This window comes from Camelus dromedarius, chromosome 2 (assembly GCF_036321535.1).
Source record: "Camelus dromedarius isolate mCamDro1 chromosome 2, mCamDro1.pat, whole genome shotgun sequence".
In the NCBI taxonomy this organism is placed as follows: Eukaryota; Metazoa; Chordata; class Mammalia; order Artiodactyla; family Camelidae; genus Camelus; species Camelus dromedarius.
In genome coordinates this window covers 33,256,984-33,277,541 of record NC_087437.1, presented here as the reverse complement: position 1 = coordinate 33,277,541, position 20,558 = coordinate 33,256,984, and the positions used below count along the sequence as shown (strand labels likewise).

Here is a 20,558-nt window from a genome sequence, read left to right as displayed (position 1 = left end):
ATCCTGTGCAGGCGAAACTAACCCGGGCAGCTTCGAGCCTTGCTCTCCAAATTGCACTGCAGTTTGGGGGGTTTCTAATTCCAACAAAGAATGGTCCTAAGAATACTATATTCACTCCGCACCTGACCCCAACACCACATCTGCTTGGAGACGGCTCCACATTTCTGAATAGAAACGCAAATCACCTGCCTTTCCATCCTGGGTTATGCATTCCAGAGAAGTAAGTACACGGGAGGTCCTAAGGACTTGAACTCCTTCCAAGGCAGCAGAAGTCACCGGATTTCGGGGCATTCCTGCTGGTCGGAGCAGCGCGGCGCGACGCCCGGGGCTGCGGCCTCCGTCGCTCCCACAATGCTTTGCGCGGCGCACAGTCCACGAGGCTGCGGCACCGCCTGGTTCCAGCCACGTGGGGAGGGGCGTCCGCTCAGCAAACTGCAATGCTTAGTTTCTCTAACCTTCTGTATTTCAATAAATAAGAGGAAGATTCTCTGTGTACACTCTGTCCTGAGACGAAACAGTAGAGCTGTTTGAAAATCATGAAATTACTCCTGTACAAAGCAACGGAATGTAAGATGTAAGCAACGGAACTCGAGAGCATTTCTCCCAGTATTTGGAAGGCGGACTTGCTGCAGACACCTGGAAATCCTACTTAATCTGAGTTAAAACAAACAAACAAACAAACAAACAAAAAACCCTACACACTGACATAAGAAAACGTCAGAAATCCTTAGTTTATATTTAAGCTATTAGGCAGTCCACTGTATGCCATGGATTTAAGGATGTGTTCTACTTTAACAATTAAAGAAACACTTTTAATTCTCCTTTTCAATTGGTGTTTTTTTTTTACTAAACACAAGTTACACTGCTTTTCATCTTGGATGCCTGGACTATTATTATTATATTTAAAATATGCCATTAACTCTCAATGTAGACTTAAAAACAACAACACTGAAAGAAATATTAGAGCTCAATATTCACAACCTCTTTATTTTAAAAAAAAGTTTTTTAATAAAAAAATAGCTAATATTCAAATGGGGAACCTTGATCTTTGGGAATCATGGGTGGACAGGCTTAGATGAAGGGCCATACCGTCATCACCTTTTATCCTTTTGAATAAAGAAGTTAGAATTTGCCCTACTGGGTAAATTGGGTAAGAGTAAAAGAGCCTCAATGAAATAGGCAATTACAATGAAATATCACTCCATGTAAGCTAGCCTCGGGAACATACGGCTGTGGAACGTGGTACAAAAATCCAGCCAACAAAGGTATGTAAGCACCAACAGGATGAAGCTGGACAAACGTCTTCACTCAGTTCCCTAAACAGAGACAAAGCCAAGAAACGGGGAAGGACTGTGGAAACGATCCCCGAAATCAGCCCTTCTTTTTCAATGACTAAACACCTCAAATCTGACAGCACCAGTTTCTTTTTCTAACGACCACGTGTGTGTGTGTGTGCCAAAGACCAAGTAATAAGTCTCTGTAATGAGCCCAGACCAGACACCAGAATAATGCCTGCTTGTGCCATCCATGGTCAGCTGCACAGACACCTGCATGACTGTGCCCTCAGCCCATGGGATAGCAACAGGACAGGCTGGAGGGAGGAAAGTGCCAGAAGGACACCTGAGTACAGCTGAGCACAGGTGTGTCTGAGACGTAGCCCCACACATCCATCATGTTGGCAGAGCAATCCCATCTGAGCAGAAACACCTGGAAATCAAAGAACAGCACAACATCGTTAGTCGTATAACACAGGTCCTATAGTTATCAAAAAAGGAGGTGGGGTAGTCTTGCAAGCACAGCTTGCCTGCACCCAGCCCCACACTCTGATCCATTTGCCACCATGTCCCTGACCCCACAAAAAGTAGACATTAGAATTCATGTTGGCAAAGCTAAAGCAGACCTGAAGCTGTGTTGCTATGGAACACAGAAGTGGCCATAGAAACGGTGGCCTGGGGAGGGGGAGGGGACACAATGGCAAAGCAGCAGCCAGAGGCAAAGCAGAAGGAATGCTGGAGGGCCACCTTCCTCCTGCCTCTCCATTCCTCTTGAGCAGTAGCTACACAAATAACTAGCCAGCAACTTTCCCCAAACAGTACAGTTCCCTGAGTACTGCTTAGTGCCTGGGATTAGGGTACTGAGGGGACAGTTGTTCCTGAGGAAAGCAGAGGGGAGCCTTTTTTTAACTGAAGTATAGTCGATTTAGAATGTGTTAATTTCTGGTGTACAGCATAGTGACTCACTTAAACGTATATATTAAATATATACATTCCTTTTCATATTCTTTTTCTAGGCCTTTACAAGGTATTGAATATAATTCCCTGTGCTATACAGTAGGACCTTGTTGTTCACCTATTTTACATACAATAGTTTGCATCTGCAAATCCTGAACTAAGAGGGGGAGTCCTGAGAGAGGTTTCAGAACAGAGGCCAGATTTGAGCTGGCCAGTACTAACAATAAGGATAGCAGCTAAATGTACTGTATGTTTACATAGTTTAATTAACTGTTTTAAGTGCTAATGTAGATTATATAATTTAATATAATTATATAATTAACTAGATGGGAAGGAAGGTATGTAGAGAACGCATTGCAGAAGGAAAAGCATGAGCAAAGATAAGTATTATGTTCAGGAAACAGTGAGATAGAAGAAATAATGAGCAAGTAAGAGAAGAGTCATGCCAGGATAGCATATTCTTCCCTCATGGCAATTCCCCATCCTGAACACTGCCCCCTCTCACACTTAAAATGCACACTTTGTAGGAAGTGCCTGTCAGGATTATATTTGTCCAGAAGTATCAGACACCGAAAATAATAGACAGATGGCAGTTTATTTAGCTTTCACAGAGAAGCCCAGGGGTAGCTGCCCAGGACAGTATGGCAGTTGCATCCCATGGATACAGGGTCCCCAGCCCCTCCCAGACTCTACTCCATCATTCCTAGGCGAGGCTCTCATCTGTGTGGTCCAGCATGGTCACAGGAGCTCCAGCAGTTACATCTACACCCAGTGAGAAAGAAAATGTGAAAAAGAAGGGCCAAAGGAGACATATGGGAAGTTCCAGAAGCTGCCACAGAACAATTCCTCTTACACAGGATCCATCACACTTGGCATTGGCCACAGTTTACCTGCAAGAGAGGCTAAGAGATGTATCTTTACTCTGGTGTCCATGTACCCAGCTAAAAACTGGAATTCTGTTACTAAGGAAGAAGGGGAGAATATATGGTGGGGGACACCTACCAGCCTCTGTCCATAAAAATCTACGTAATCTCTTGTTTCCAGAATGTTTTCTTTGACCTAACCAGATCACAACTTCCTCAAGAGTAAGGACTATCTTCTCTTTAATCTGTTTCATGGCATCTAGTACACACCAAGCATCCCATAAATGATGTAGGAAAAGAACTGATAAATGACAAATGAAACAAGCAAATTCTTAAAATCTTGGTAGTGTTTACAGAGACTGTCTATTTTCATGGCTAAGCTACACACAAATAGTGTGATCATAAGATAATGAAACTGATTTCTTTTTCCAGTATGCATCATGGAAAGATAAGGACTTTTTAGAAGACACGATCGTAATACCATTAGAAACAGAATTTTTTTAAAACAAACAAGGTAGACCCTATACACCCAAAGAAGTCTTTACCTTCAATGCAATCTTCACAGCCCACTGCATGTTCTCTTTTCCAGCAACTGATGGTGTTGAATCTTCCATCTTGGGAGGTTGTGTCTGGAATTCGGAAGCACGGAAAAGTGATCCAGAACCAAGTTTGATGAGCTAGATGAGCCAAGCTAGATGATCCAGCTATATCATGCCATTTCAGTTTGTTTTAATTATAATGATAATAACTGGTCTAGATTCCTCATATGCTTTTAAAATGCTTGTGGAAAGTAATTTCAGGATTGTAATTCCTAACATCTTTTCAGGAATGCTGAATTAGCGAAAATCATAATTAGTAGTTACTTATCATGTTACGTTATTTTAGTAGAATAATACAGACATATATAAGCATATTAGCATAATATATATGTACCTCTACATATGTATTATGCGTATAAATAAACATACATCTTGTTATTTAATCAACAGGATTACACATTATGCATAATGCAAATTAGCATTTCAAATTTCTATGTATATATACACAGACACACACCATATATGTATATACATATGTATACACACATACATGTGTGTATGTATCCCCCTATTATTCGACAAACAGGATTATCCAAAATGGATAAGCAAAATTTTTCCCAATCCAGACCTTCTACAGTATAAAGCATTTGCTGGGTTCAACTTTATCACCAACAGTTACTGAAAAGCAAAACAAAACAAACAAACAGAAGGAAAATACTCTGATAGGCAAATGAAAATATAGTAACAATATAATCAGTTTAAATCAAGTAATAATGTCTTTTCAGAGAAACTGAAGGCATTTTACAGACAACAAGTTTCCTAGGGGAAAACACAGGCCACATGTCTTCTGCCAGCAATTCTTGGCTGTTTATGCAATGCTGAGCCATTATCTGATAGGTGGAGATTTTTATATTAGCCACAAGGAAAAAACTGAATCAATAATGTTGCTGAGAATGGACACAGCACTTCTCATCTCCCTAGCACTTTACCAACATTGATGAATTAAGCTTCCCGCGGTCCCAGGGAGACTAAAACACGGAGTCATACTTTCTCACTCAGGGAAGAGATAGGAGGTCAAGTCAATTGCCCTGAGCTCTAGGGGGAGTTAGGGTCAAGGCCAGGAAGGAGGCGAGAGCCCGGCATGTGGGGTACCGAGGACTACACCTAGCACACTCAAGTCTCCACCCTGCCTCCTCATGCAGTCTTCAGAGAACAGTGGTCTTGAAGCTCAGGCGCCCCACTGTCTGAGGCAGCGTGGAGAATGAGTTTTCAAGTCAAATATCTATCAACCAACACACATTGATTTTCTTTAATTATCTCCACAGAGCAGACTTGATTCTGAAAAGCTTATGTGATTTGAAAAATATATCACCTATTTGTCAGACATGTATAATTTATGAAGGCCCTTTCACTCAAGGTCTGTATTCCAAAACTGACAATATGTGAGTGATTAACATGTTATTAGACATACCTTATGAAGATCTGCAGACTTTCAGCCCTTACACAAAAGCAAGAAAGACACTACGTAAATTTTCATTTGCGTTATTAAGCTCAGAGAATTCCGACTCTCACACCACCCCATGAATTCTTTCCAAGAAACTGCCTGATACAATGAAACTATCAAAAAAAAATCATCCTTACTTCAATAATTAAAGTCGTTAGTTTAAAACAAGCCCTCTTTATGTGGATTTCTCCTTCCCTGGAATGTGTTTCAGTGATTTCCTTCCCATGCATAGTGCTCGCCAATACTGATATTAAACTATCAGAAAATCTTAGGAATTTTTATTACCAACATATGCTCCTGAATTGGAGGACAGATCATCTATTTTACAGGTAACTTAAAAATAACTACTAATACTTAATTAATGAAGCAATATTCCCTTTATATTAGGTGTCATTAAGTAATATTAAATTTAGATATGTGCAAAGAACATGGTAGGTAATGGTAAAATAATTACTCTTACACCTATTGTCTTATGTATAACAAAAATGAAGTGAGAATATATAGATATAATAACCTATAATGGAAAAGAATATGTGTGTGTGTGTATATATATATATATATATAACTGAATCACTATGCTGTACACCAGAAAGTAACACAACATTGTACATCAACTATACTTCAATTTAAAAAAAAAGAAACAGACACATCTCCATTCATAAAAAGGGATAAGAGGGTGTTAGAGTGTGACCTGATTGATTTAATCTCTACAATTCTAATTTCAGGTTAGTTAGTGAGAGTTAATAAATACATATTGATCATGTGTCCAAGGAACCACGCCCAGCAGTGAGGATCCAGCAGAAAACACGACCAACACGTTCCCTAGTGAGGGGCTTGGGGAAGGCGTCCTTGGAGAAACACCTAGAGCCTGGGGCTGAGGGGAGATGAGGGACAACAATAAAGCAGACAGAGGCCACTGACCTGTGAGGACCTGGTGGGAGAGGGGAGGGGATGTGGCCGAAGACAGACGTCCAGGAGGCAGGGGAGATGCCTGCGGCCAGATGCTGCAGGGCTGCAGGCCACCTGGCCTTCACTCTGAGGACAGTAAGAGGCCACAGGAGGGCTTTGAGCACAGGGGTGGCATAAACCAGGGCAGGGCTCCAGGGACACCTGAGACAAATCATTATGAACAAGAGGGCCCTGACAATCCAGCTCTTTTTCAAAACCTATGTCAAATCTGAGTTTGAGGGTGATGTTTTTTAATTAAAAAGAAAGAAGAGATCACCTTCTCAAAACCACAGGAAGGTAACCCAGTGTTCTAGAGGTTGTTTTCCACATGCCATGCCATCTCTCTGAGGCTGACATTAGGAACAGGGAAGAACGGGGAAGGGGAGTGACTGATACATTATTATTTCCCATTTACCAAAAAACATAAAGAAACAATAACAGATACCTTCGTGCCCACCAGCAAGATTTAGCCACGGTTAACATCTTATAATAGTTGGGTTTTTGTGTTTGTGTTTTGGTTTCTTTTTTTTTTTTTTGAGAAATAAAACATTACAGACATAAACTAATTTCCCCAGAGGTGACCATTATTCTGAAATTCTTGTGTATCCTTCTTCTACATTTTACTTTTCTATATATATATAAATATATATGTGTATTTTTATTGAAGCATAGTCAGTTTACAATGTTGTGTCAATTTCTGGTGTTTAGCCTAATGTTTCAGTCATACATAATCATATGTATATTAATTTTCATATTCTTTTTCACCATGAGTTACAAGATGTTGAATATAGTTCCCTGTGCTATACAGTATGAACTTGTTGTTTATCTATTTTATATATATTAGGTAGTATCTGAAAATCTCAAACTCCCAGTTTATCACTTCCAATTCCCTTCAGTTACATTTTACTTTTATTATAAACGTATATACCTATATATAATATGGAGTCTTAGATGTTTTTAAATTTTAGGTGGTTTCATACTGTATGTATGTACTGTATTGTGCCACTTGCTTCTTTTCACCCAACATGTTTTTGAGATATTTTCATATTGATACATATAACTCTACTAGAATATATATATTCTGGTTCATTCATTTTAACTGCTGCATGAATACTGTATGATTATAGCACATCATGTATGTACTGTATGATAAATATAGTTATCAACTCTCCTAGTGGTGGATATTTAGGCACTTTTTTTTTCCTGATCTCAAACAATATTGCAGTGAACCTCTTTGCATTTATCTATCTCCTGATGCACATGTGAGACCTTTGCTGAGGGACAATGTTTACGTAAAATGTTTTAACACATTAGAATAAAGTAGTCCACTAAATTGAACAAACGTTCTAATTGCTAGCAGTGATAACAATGACTGATATGCTTAGGTTACAGGGAATAGTTCAAGGCCACCATTTTCAGGACATATATTCAAAAAGAAATGAAATCAATTTTGTTGAGATAAAGAATGGGCATTTAGAGGTCAACCAGAATTTGGTCAAGTTTTAATTCAGTGGCTGAAGCTCTGCAGGGTCTGATCTATGCTGAAAATCTGGTTGAAAGAGCTAAGCATTTCTAATTTAAGATATATGCCAAGTAGATCTAAATAGCAAGGAAAAACAGGAATAGATGCACCAAGAGAAAAAAAATCTTGACATGTTCAGTTTAACATCTCATTGACCAAGTCTTCCCAACCCCTGAGGCTCATCCAACGTGAAGAATTACACAGAATTAACTATAGATCGATGAGATTTTCAAAGTCTGATTTTCCTTTCCTAATTTTTTCTTTCCAAAACTAACAATTTATGGCCAGGTAGGAGTTGGGATTTCCATTCACATCCTACTGCTGCTTTTTTCATTATCACTCATCAACAAAACTCAAACAGCCACCTTGTCAGAACTTGCCCCTTGGCTAAGTGAACTGAGAATGAAAAATCCTTCTAAACTGAACAGCAGTCTCATGGGGCAAGTGGCAACGCTTCAGTGGGAAGAAATTAAGTACAGGATTCATCCCCTCTAAGGCTGGCTAAGGGTAAAAGACTTAGATCTCCCCACATGACTACAAAGTGCAGAGCAACACTTTGTAACAGCCCCAGAAGGCCCTGCATATCAAGCCCTCAATATGACCACTACTGTCACTCAGACACACCACCCAGCTTGTACCTGGAAGCAGAGGAACACAGATGTTTCTTATTTATAATGAACTTGGAGATCCTCTAATTTAAACCCCTTGTTTTGCAGAAATGGGAGCCCAGTGATACTAAATGTCTCTTCCAAGCTCACAAAGTAAACTACTGGCAAAGACTCCAAATTCTCCAGATCATGCACTTTGTCCTGCATTATGTGGCTTGTACGTACTGCTAATACACATCATGACAATTAAAAATATTCATTCTTCATCAAATTTTCATTCATTAGAAATTGCCAAAACTTTGCAACAGGAGTACTTTTAGATCATGATTAGAAAGTTCCTGTGGAAGAGTATATTACCATTCTTGATCATCTGCTCTGTCTCCCTGTGAGGGGATTAAGCCATCCCACGGATGCCAGGCTTGACTATGTGACTTGCTCTGGTCAATGACGTGCAAGTAGAAGTAGAGCATGTCATTGCCTTTCTAAGCAGAAGCTTTAAAAGGCATTGCATATTTCCTCTCTCTCTTTTTCCCCTCTGCTTAAGGAAACATGTCCCAGATAGGGACCATTCCTCAGCCTGGATCCCAGGATGAAGAGGAGACACGGAGAAGAGCTGACCCTCACTCACACTGGCATACAATGAATGAGAAACAAATCTTTGCTGTTTTAAGCCATTAAGAGTTTAGGGTTCTTTGTTACTGCAGCATAGCCTAATAAAAGCTGACAGATACAGTTACCAAGAAACAGCAAAAACAACAAAAATGCTTGGCCAGTCATCACAAAACAACTCATATAAAACTGTGAGTAGAGAGACCAACCTAATACATTCTTGTTTTTTCTTTTTATATTCACTTCCACATTCACAGAACTTTTTTTCCAAAAGCAGTGTGAAAAGTTAGCTATAAAATCATTAATAGGTGCTTTTTGTTTATCCTCCTCAAGAACACACAACTCATATCAAAGGAATCAAGACGTGAGAGCATGAACTTTTGCTGTTCTATCTCATCACCCATGGCTTCTAGAAAGGAGGCTGAAGTGTAAGGGCCATGGAGAAGTCTAACACCCCAAGAGCCAAGACTCCGGGGGCTGAAGGCTCAAGCTACTTTTCTCTATGCCCATCCATGATGGTGTTTACCCAACAAACACCATCTCAGAGGACAGCCTGTCATCATCTATTTGAATCTAGCAAAAAAGTCCATCCTGCTGGGGTAGGAGAGACAGCATGACCCTCAACAAAGCAAGACACCTGTCTCCCTCCCTTCTGGAACAGTAAGCAGGGAACTTCCTCATTTAGCTAAGATCTGTTGAGTACCAACTAGGTACAAACCACTGTTGGGCCTGAGGATATAAAAAAGGACATGACAGACAAGGTCCCTGACCTCAGTTAACTTATATTTTAGTGGGAGACAGACAAAAACCAAACAAAATAATAAATAAATACATATTTTGTGGAAAATATAGAAAGTAAGGTGCCATAGGAAGGAATTACAGTACAAATTGTTTTGCATAGTAAAAAGCCCTCTCAGAACATGATATTTTAGCTAAGATCTGAAGGATAAGATGAATTTGGCCACACAGAGAAAGAGATGGGGAAAGTGTGCTCCAAGTAGTGGAGGCAAGAATCTCAAAGATTATGGGGCGTGGATGAGCAGGACATGTTTAGGGAATAGACAGGCCTGCAGGGAAGTGGACCTGTGATTTGGGTCCTAGGACCAAATTCTGCATCAGAATAACCCAAATCAGAGTCAAGGAATGGACTACGGAGAAACAGGTTTTCTAGAAAGCTTAAAAGCTTGAGGCAGACATATTTTTCGACTTCACTGAATATTGACTCTCCTCCAAAGAGGATGTGGCTTTGCTGATGCTAAATTTGGTTCAAGCCTGGAAAATCTAAGGGCCAAGTATATAGAATACTAGGCTATGTCTTGATGTGAGTCCTATGTATAAAAGACTTATGGTAGAGCAAAAATCTGGTAGTTAGAAACAGCTGGACCCTATCCTGTTCTGTGCAGACATCACATGGGGGAATTAACAAAGAGTAAAAAGCCTGATCAGAAATAGACTGCATCTGTTCCTGTCCTCTATGGTCACCCATTTTCTGAAGTTTCTGGGCCTTGACTCCACCAATCAGGATGTGTGTGTGTCTGTGTGTATCTGTGTGTGTGAAAGAGACAGAGAGAGAGAGAGTTTTCTCCTGTTGCTAACCCATAACCCACCTGACACATTGCAGGTGGCCAGTGTGGCTACAGCCCTGTAAGTGAGGGGAAGAGAGGATGAGACGAGGTTGGGTGTGGGGCAGGGACAAGACCACACAGGACCTTAGAGTCCATGGGAAGACATTTGAGGTTTATTCTAAAGAACAACAGGAAGGAACAGAATGCCTTGAGAAGGGCACAGTCTGATCTATGCTTCATACAGACCAGCCTGGCTGCTGTGCATGGAGTAGGCTAGGAGGCAGCCTGGATACCAGGGAGGGGTAGAGATGAAGTGGGCAAAAGATTGCAGTGGCGAACATTTGACAGATATTTGATACAACTTGGTGATGGACTGATGTGGGAGAAGGGAAAAGAGAAGAATGGAGAATGATTCCTGGGATTTTTCCTTGAATGACTGGATATGTAACAGTGACATTTACTGAAATGATAAAGACTGTTGAGCAGAGAGACAAATTTGGTGGGAGAAAAAATGAGGAAATTAGGAGTTCACTCTTGGCCACATTCGGTTGGTGAAATGTGCAAGATATCCAGAGAGTGCCACGTGGCTATACAAGTCTGGAGCTCAGGGCACAGAAGAGACCTGTGGGTATGGATTAGGGAGTTATCAAGACATGGATGCCGTGAAGAAAACAAGTTTCATATACTCTTTAGAAATTATTCTTCTAGAATCACAAATTTATTTTTCTTAAATAAACCCTGTAACAAGAAAGCCAAGAAAAAGGGCCTTAATGGTTTCCGACTAGAAATTTGGTTTATGAATTTATGTAGAAAAAGAGTTATGGAATAAAGTTAGCGAAGTCATTAACAGTGCTGGTAGGCACAGAACCACTTAGGTACATAAATACAATCTCCTAGGCAGACATATTCTAATATATACAATTTCTTATAACAGATATATAGTGAATGAATGCAATTTCCCACAACAAATATGTAAAACAAGCTTTGCAGTAACCACAGCCTCAAGGTTAAAGACTGCAGTCCAAAGATGATTACAATAAACCCTTATAATAAAGAGGGCAAATATCCCAGGACAATTCTTAACCAACTAACCAAAAAAGCCAAAACAACAACAACAACAAAAAACCAGCCAGAAATTCAATTTCACAAAGAGAAGAGCAAGTATATATAGATCTAACCTTAACAAGACTTCCACGCTAGCTGGCTAATACACTTTATTTTCTGTGCCTTCATGGCAACTACTTTTAAATATTCTCCAATCTTGTCCCTTATCTTTGGAGTGAAGGCTAAGGAGTAGCTCAGTGCTTTGCCTTCTCAGACACACTTGTGTCAACAGTTTTCCTCTCAAGATTTCCCATTAAATACGATTTCTCATTAAATTCCATGGCCTACAATTAATTTCACATGCCGTGTATGCCAAGGTTGACTCAGAGTACCTTGGTCTTTGTCTAGCTTCTCCTTTCCCGGTGGGCCGGATGAAATCACCTTGAGAACAAGCACAGTCGTGGAAAGGAAGCAGGTGTGGAGCTGGGCCCCAGGGAGATCCAGCAGGACAGCTCAAGCCAAGGTGGGTGACACAGGGAGCGAGACTGAAGAGTGAAGAAGGAGGCACATTAGGAAAGTGTGGTGTCCGGGAAGCAGCTCTAGACATCTGCTGCTTTTGCTGTCCAGTATTCAGTCCCTTTCTTGTGGTAACAGGACCCCAAATATGCTTTAGGAGAACCATCTTTTTGAACACATGGGATCTGGGTGAAGCCAGTTCTGCCTTGGGTCCTAGGGGTGGAGCATTTAACCAAGGCCTAGGACAATCAGTGAATTCTGTGCCTCTGACCTCAGTGGTTGATTTAGGGATGGACACAGAGTCTAGGGCAAGACAGTAGGGCCAATCACTGTTAATCCCAGGACATTCTGGCTGAGACATAATTTTTCCTGGTGGAGTTGCACATAATTAAATGAAAGAATGGAGTCTATGGCAGCCACCTTATAACTATGAAGGGAGAGTATATATGAGAATGGAGCCAATTTGGAAAAAGTGGAGTCAAGAAATATATATAAAAAGAGCAGTCCTAGTAACACTATCTGAGCTCCTGCAGCAGATCCTGCAGCAGGCTGTACCTAAATCCAGCCCCACAAGGACAGCAATTATACCAGCCAGTAAATTATCACTCAGCCTTATCATCTTTGATGCCAGTTTCTCTCACCAGCAATGAAGTCTTTTTTTTTTTAAATGGAGATGCTGGGGATTGAACCCAGGACCTCATGCATGGTAAGCATGCACTTTACCCCTGAGCTATACCCTCCCCCCTCAAAGCCTAAACTAACGGAGAAAGCAAGAGAAGAGACACTTCAAGGAGTACTCACCTGCAGCATATTCTGATGAGAGGTTTAAACTGAGTCAGAAAAGTACCCAGAGAATTTGGCAATGTGGGGGCCATCAGGAGCCTTGGTGAGATCAGCTTCAAAGCAGTGGTGGTTGGAAACCAGATTCAGGTAGTTCTGTAGAATATCCTCCAAGTATGTGTATTATCATTCATGGCTCCTAATGGATTAAATGGAGCAAAAAGAGCGCTGGACAGAGAATTGGGAGATCTGGACTTCAGAAACAGCTCAGCCACTAACCAGCTGTATCTCCTTGGACAAACGGCTGACTTAATCCCCTGGGGTTTAACAGATTCCTTATCTATCAAATGATTACCCCTCTAGCTCTAAAATTCTCAGTATTTTGTTATTTTCAGCAAACTTGTTCTGTTCTGAAACTTAGTGGAAGAAGTCATCCAAATCTGCACAAGTGTCGTTAGCATTCTCTCCTACATTGCTAAGTTAAGTTCTCCTTGGCTTGCCTTTCATTTCATAGAGTCATTTCACTGAAGGCCACATCACTGTTGTGGCTGGCCTGGGCAGAGCCCTGGGGTGTGCTCCCTGCCTCTGGTATTCCAGACCAAGTCTCTTCTCTGTGACCATCCACAGCTGACACCGTCCCCACGTATCCTCTCTGTTTTAGGGCCTCCACACTGCTCCTATTCTCACTGTTGCTCTCATATGAAAGACATAAATTATGTCTCCACAACAGCTGTCAGGAGAGTCTCACAGGCATTTTGATCCTCTAAAATGTGGAGATGTTCGCTGATTTGCTTTCATTCTGGGCAGAGTCTATCCTGGAACAATGACTATGCATTGCTCTGTACATCACACTGTGGGCCAGTCCCACTGCACACTGGAGATTAGCCAGGAAACAAAGCATGCAACAAGGGTCAGTGGCTATTAAAATGCATCCCTCTTATTTAGCTTACTTGGGAGCAGGACAGGAGAGGTTAATTTTTCAACACAGTAATATACCGTATATATCAGCACTAACAATGAGGTTTTATTTCCCTGAGTCAGCTTTAAAAATAATGTTGACTTTCATGGTCGATACATTATAGATCACCATATTTATGTCAGAACATATTGGCATGAAAATAAATCAATGAAAATATTAATACACGAGCCTTGTGTTTAAATGAAACCCCTTGCAACTCCACACCTTCCCCTCGTATTTCACTGAAGCACTTTCTGAAACCTCACCTCTGACATGTTTTACTGAATGTGACATCAAGGCCTGTTTTCATTCTCTATGACGACTGTTTCAATACACTTTGCCTATAATGAGCTTCAAAAAGTATCCAGTTGGTTCTTTCACCATAAACATACATAACTGCATTCCATCATTAATAGGACTGTCAATTCAAATTTATGGCTTATGCATGAACAAAATATCTCAGAGTCAAAGCTTTGAATGGTATACTATTAATAAATGAAACTCTGTGTTGGAGACCACCTTCAAATGTTATTTGCTATCTACAGTGGCTTTAAGAGTCATGAGAAATTTCTATTATAAATATGTGTTTTAGAAAGCAAGTTCATAATTTAGACATTACTAAAGAAAAATGGGGTTCAGCAAAAAAAAAAATCTGTTCTCTTCAATGTATCTTCTCTTTCTAATGCTCCTCTGTATTCACAGAATATACCACGTGCCAGCTGCTCACAGCCTTCTGAGGGGAGCTGTCTTCCTTAAAGCCACCACAGAAAGAGCTACCCTTAGGACGCATCCATCAAGAGAGGCTCTGCTCCCAACTCCTGGATCCCATCACAGCAGCCCCGGGCCATGATGAAGGGGCCACCCAGGCAGCCACCATGTGTGCAGACCCACAGTGTGCGAGAGGCCAGGCTGCGGCAGTGCTATGCAAACAGGAATCATGGTGAATACCCAGCTCAGTCAGACTCTCTTGGGAAAACTGCTATGGTTCTGTGTGCAGAGTCAGCCATCTGCAACAGCAGTGAAGCCAAAGGAAGCCCAGAGGGAAAGCTGAGTCAGGAGAAGGGAGAAGGAAGTAGAAACTGAACAGAGAAGCAATGAAATAGAGAAATAAGAGAGAAAAAGTGAAGGCAGCAGGTGAAGCAGCAGAAAAAGGGTCACTAGGGGTCGTCCTCAGCCCCTCCTCCATATTTAACTCATCACCAAGTCACATTCATTTCCCTCCTAAATATCCACTGAACACACCCATTTCTTACTGTTGCCACCCTCACTATTCAAGTCAAAGCCACCATGATATCCCTCCCAGACTAGAGCAAGTGCCCCCTGTCTCCAATGCTCCCTGTTCTCCACTCTCCACACAGCAGCTTATCTAATCATGTTTCTCTGTGTCTCTTAGACACACACACACACACACACACACACACACACACACACACACGAGAGAGAGAGAGAGAGAGAGAGAGAGAGAGAGAGAGAGAGAGAGAGAGAGAGAGCGAGAGAGAGCGCGAGAGCGAGCGAGAGCAAGAGAGTGAGCGAGAAAGGCAAATATATAGACATTAAAACTTTCATTAGGACAAAATCAATTAGGTCTGAATGGGAAAGGCTTTCATATGCTAATACAGAAGAAAATCTTTATGACCTCCTGGTAGAGAAAGAGTCTTGAACCAGATACAAGAAGCACAAACCATAATAGGAAAATTGATCATTTCAATTATGCTAAAATTAAGAACTTATATTCCTTAAAAATATATATATATGTTATCAGGTCAGGGAGAGCCACAGAGCAGGAAAAAAAAATAGTTGTAACATGAGTAACAGAAAATATTTTTATCCAAAATATATAAAGAACTCCTAAAACTCAGTAACAAAAAAGACAGACAACCCAATAGAAAAACAAATGAGTGAGAAGAAACTAGAAGAATCACTTCACAAAAAAGGATCCGGATCCAGATACAGCAGGAGCCCCTCGTCTCCCACGTAGAAGCAACACAGAAGTGTGTGTGGGGGGGGGACACCTCATAGGGCAAAAAGAAAATGGGTTTCCATGAGAAAACACATTCTCTTCAGCGTGTCTCCTCTTTCTGATGCTCTCCTGGTGGAAACATTCATAGGCCACACCATGCACCCACCAGTGGAGCCTGGCCGGCGGGAGATAGGAGCTGGTGGACAAACGCCTCCTTCTTTCTGGTCCTGGGAGGACTTCCTTGAGACGCCTTGATTCAGGTTCTCAGAAGACAGTCCTTTGGGGCTGAGCACTCAGTTGCCTTTTGTGGGGACCAACTCAACAATGCACCTTCAGGTCTTTAAACTGGCCCTCCCTCTTTCACCAGGTCACTCCCCTTGTCCCTCACTCCTGTTCCCCAGGATTACACTCCCCAGTAAGATGGTGCACATCACACCCCCTCCTCCCCCATGTGCTGAGTGTCCAGGGCCATTGTGGATCCTCCCCCCACCACTGCCCCCACCCTAGCAACACCGGGAAAGGCTCTGATGATGGATGGCATATCCATCAGTGCATTACTGCTATGAAAGGCATTTAAAGGAGGCTACGAGGGGAACTTGATGCCTGAGGGTAAGAATGGATTGAAGACTGGGTCCTAAGATACAAACCCTCTACTCTGCAGATGCCCTGGGCAACTTTGCCACTAGCCCTCAAGCCCCAGGCTCTGCAACTGATCTCCTCTCTTGCCCCAAACCAAACCAGCCCTCTACATTTCTGCATGCAGCACACAGGGAAAGACTTGGTTATGATGTGTTTAAAGATCTTTGATGCCAAATGAAAAGAAAAGGAAAAGGTTTCATTAAAATCTTCTTTCAGGGTCGTGAGCCCAGAGGCAATGATGGACGTCCACAACCACAGGATGTTATAGCTCTGGTTATTTTTACTGTATCCTTAATATTAAAAATTCTGATTTCAAAGTCATTTAGGGGGTACCACACATTTGAACAGATGAAGTAAAAAGAGCATTTTTTTCAGTAGTGATGATTTTTCCAGTGTAGCATCAGTTTCAGAGCAGCCACCTTCTCTGTTGTGACAATGCAATGTCAGAGCAATGTTTCCCAATCACTTCCTGTGTTTACACCAATTTGAAGCTGCCAATTATGTCTGGTCCTTGTCAACAGAAAACAAAAACGTGCAAGCTGCTATATAAATTAATTATTGAAATTAAGCACTCACCGCTTCTAGACAGTCTTCTAAATTATTTAAAGGATCCAATTTGCTTTTCCTTGTGAAAAAATAAAAGCTCTTAGATGCTTATGTTTTGGGACAATTCACACATGGAAGAGGAATCCAGGTATACAGCAGGCATAAGCCCACACTGTAAAAATATAACACAAAATCATTAAAAGGCTAATGGGAGTGCCTTTTATCTTAAGATTCAAGTATAGGTTGCTGTGTAGGTCTCATTCTTGACAGTTTTTAAAACTCTATTTTGTGCTCCCTCTCTTCACCATTATCTCCAGATCATGCTTTTCAAGCTAGGGTTCTGTCACCTGTAACAAAGGCACTAGATCTAGTGACCTCAGGGATGATCTGCTCCTTTATCTCCATGTCTTCTTTCTTTCTTGTGTGATTAGGGGGATAAGAGCAGATAGGTGGCTAAGAAAATATTCCCTGGAAATCTGGGAATTTGCCCAGTATCTGCTTTGTAAAAGAGGTCCAGGCTTTTCCCAAATCACAGATAGGACTTCCACTGAATCTTAGTTTGCTCAGCTGTAAAGTGGGGGAATAATGCCAGCCATGCCTATCTCACAAGATCTTTTTTTAAAATCAATCCCAGCAAGGCTGCTTTGATCTGACTTTAACTCCATTTCATTGTGTGAACCTAACAAAGTAACTTCAGACAAAAGACTAGTAGGTGGATTAGCTGGTAGGATTTTTGGTATCTCCTCAAAGAATTGTATCTCAACTATAGTTGCTATGCCTGGACCTGAGCCCAACCCCAATTCCTGCTTCCCCTTGGGGGAAGAGAATTGTAACCTGTCTATCAGTCTTTATCGCCATCCAGTGGTCTATGGGCCAAATAACACCAAATTATTGAGTGGATTTGAAACATTTAGGAAAAGTAATTTAAAGTCAACCACTGACTATTTCAGTACACTACTTAATTAAATGTACTTTGGGAATCCATTTTTAAAACTTATTGAAAAGTCAAATAATTACGTTGTGAATATGAATAATAAATCTCTAATCCATATTTGTAAATTAAGAAATACATATACTACGGTGGCTTTTTGAGAAAGCTCCATACTGTTTTCCCCACATCCCCGAGGTAGACAGGCAGATAGAGAGGCAGACAGGGAAGTCTTGTACAACACGAGGAATACAGCCAATATTTTGTAATACCCATAAATGGAATGTAACCTTTAAAAATTGTATAAAAATTTTAAAATAAAAAACTTTAAACAAATGCATATATTAATCACCAGTTTTTTGGAATAACTTGTAAAAACAAGTTCACTGTCTGAAGACATTTGTGAGACTCCATTAAATAGCTACATTTCTCTAAGAAAGGTCTTCAGATACAGGTAAAATATTAAATATTAAAATCAATTTATAGATTTAAACACATTTATAATACAAAAATGGCATTTTAAAATTAAAATGAGCAATGCCCACTCCTTTGGACCAAAATATTTTTTTAGGGGAATCTTATTTTCTCAATCAACAACCACTCCTCCAGAACTGAAAGGCAGTAACATTTTGTTATTACTCAAATTTATTAATAACTTTCCCCTTTTCTAAACTCTTGAAATATATATAAATTTGACTTTAGACTTCCCAGCCTTGTTTTCTTGGATGTCCGGGATGCTGAGATGGCTAATAAGCAAATCAGCTTCAGGATTCAAATACACAGTTAATAAATCCTCAGAGAAATACAAATCAAAATCCTCCCACAGAGCCTATAGGCAAAATCTATGCTTTCCCTAATCCTCCCTAACCCCAAAGATCACTTTCTACTCCACCGTGTGCGGGGTTAGGGCCAGATTGTAGGCAATACTACCCCTGGGAATGCACCAGCATCTCAGGCCGGAGGATGTCCTCTTACAGGTTTCTTAATTCTATGCAAAGTAGTCTAGCCAGAGGGCAAGTCATAGTGCTGGAGGTGGTGTGTCCCATTTAAATGACAGCAGCACCTTCCTGCCACCATGTGTACCTGAGCCTCCTATCAACTCAGCCTGGAGCCAAGGACCTACAAGTCAGGGTAAAGGCAGCCCTTTGGACCTGGTAAGTCTAAAGCCCTGCTTTTAAAGACTGCTTTGCCCCTGAGGTTAATTCTTTTTTTCCTGGAGCTGGTCCCTCTCAAACAAGGACTCTGCCCAGACTTTGGGAGTTGAATCAAGGCAGAGACCAACACCCAGCTGAGGTTGTGATACCTGCTATCCATTTTGTTTCCTCCCAGGGGAAGAAGCAGGAGCAGCTGTGCCCCCAGAGGGAGCCTCTTAGGAGATGGAAGAGGTAGATACCAACACCTCAAAGGAAGACAGACTCTGCCACTTCTCTGAAGACTACAAGCAAATCTACCTCTCCCTGACCTACAGTATCATCTTCATGCTAGGGCTGCCCCTGAACGGCACCGTCTTGTGGCACTCCTGGCGCCAAACCAAGCACTGGAGCTGCGCCACCATCTATCTGGTGAACCTGATGGTGGCCGATCTGCTTTATGTGCTGACCCTGCCCTTCCTCATCATCACCTACTCCCTGGGTGACAAGTGGCCCTTCGGGGAGCTGTTCTGCAGGCTGGTGCGTTTCCTGTTCTACACCAACCTCTACGGAAGCATCCTGCTGCTGACCTGCATCTCAGTGCACCGCTTCCTGGGCGTGTGCCACCCGCTGCGTTCGCTGCCCTATCGGACCCGCCGGCACGCCCTGCTGGGCACCGCTGCCACATGGGCCTTGGTGGTCCTCCAGCTGCTGCCCACTCTGGTCTTCTCCCACACGGACCTTGTCGATGGCCAGGTGGTCTGCTATGACACGAGCAGCCCGAAGAATTTTAATCAGTTTTTTGTTTACAGCATGGTCCTGACTTTGTCTGGCTTTGTCTTTCCCTCTTTGGTCATCTTGGTGTGCTACTCACTGATGGTCAGGAGTCTGACCAAGTCAGAGGAGAGCCTCACGAGGGTGGGCAGCACAGCCCGGGCCAAGTCCATCCGGACTATCCTGCTGGTGTGCGGCCTCTTCACCCTCTGTTTTGTGCCCTTCCACATCATGCGCTCCTTCTACCTCATGCTCCGCTTCCTGCCTTCACGGAACTGTCAGCTCCTGATGGTGGCCAGCCTAGCCTACAAGCTGTGGAGACCTCTAGTGAGCCTGAGCTGCTGCCTCAACCCAGTCCTGTACTTCCTGTCAGGTGGGAACAACAGAGTCAGGCTCTTCCAGGAACTGCGGCATAACAAGATGGGTGAGCACCCAGCTGGAGCCAAGGGAGACAGACCCAGGGGCGGGCAGATCTGGGTACTGTCAAGATGAAGTTCGGGGGGAAGAGAGCTCCAAGATGTTGACAATCACTTGTTTAAACACAGTCCACTTTCTAGTGGGAGAGGGACTCAAAACCGCCTAGTGGTGTCCTGCTAGAAAGGACTTTATATTGATGGCAAGAGATTTTAAAATAAGAATATGAGAGGAGCCACTGACACAAAGGAAAACTTCCTTAATTGAATGAGAGCTGACAGTTATCTCTTGTCATTCAGATCTCAACTCAAATGTCATCTCCTCTGAAGGCACTCCTGTCCACCCTAACCAATGTTGACTTCTCACCCTCTAATCCAGTCACTCTATTATATTTCCCTATTTATTGTCTTTGTAACACTAATTAGTACCTGGACTTGTTAATCTGTTTACTTATTTATGGTCTTTTCCCCCTAGAATATA

The 20,558-nt window shown here is 41.9% G+C and overlaps 1 non-coding gene across 1 annotated transcript; it reads right to left on the bottom strand.

The window, feature by feature from the left end:
• Positions 1-12,617: 12,617 nt before the first annotated feature.
• On the bottom strand, positions 12,618-12,690 carry TRNAG-ACC (transfer RNA glycine (anticodon ACC)). The gene has a single exon. It is a non-coding gene; the product is annotated as a tRNA-Gly (tRNA).
• Positions 12,691-20,558: the final 7,868 nt, after the last annotated feature.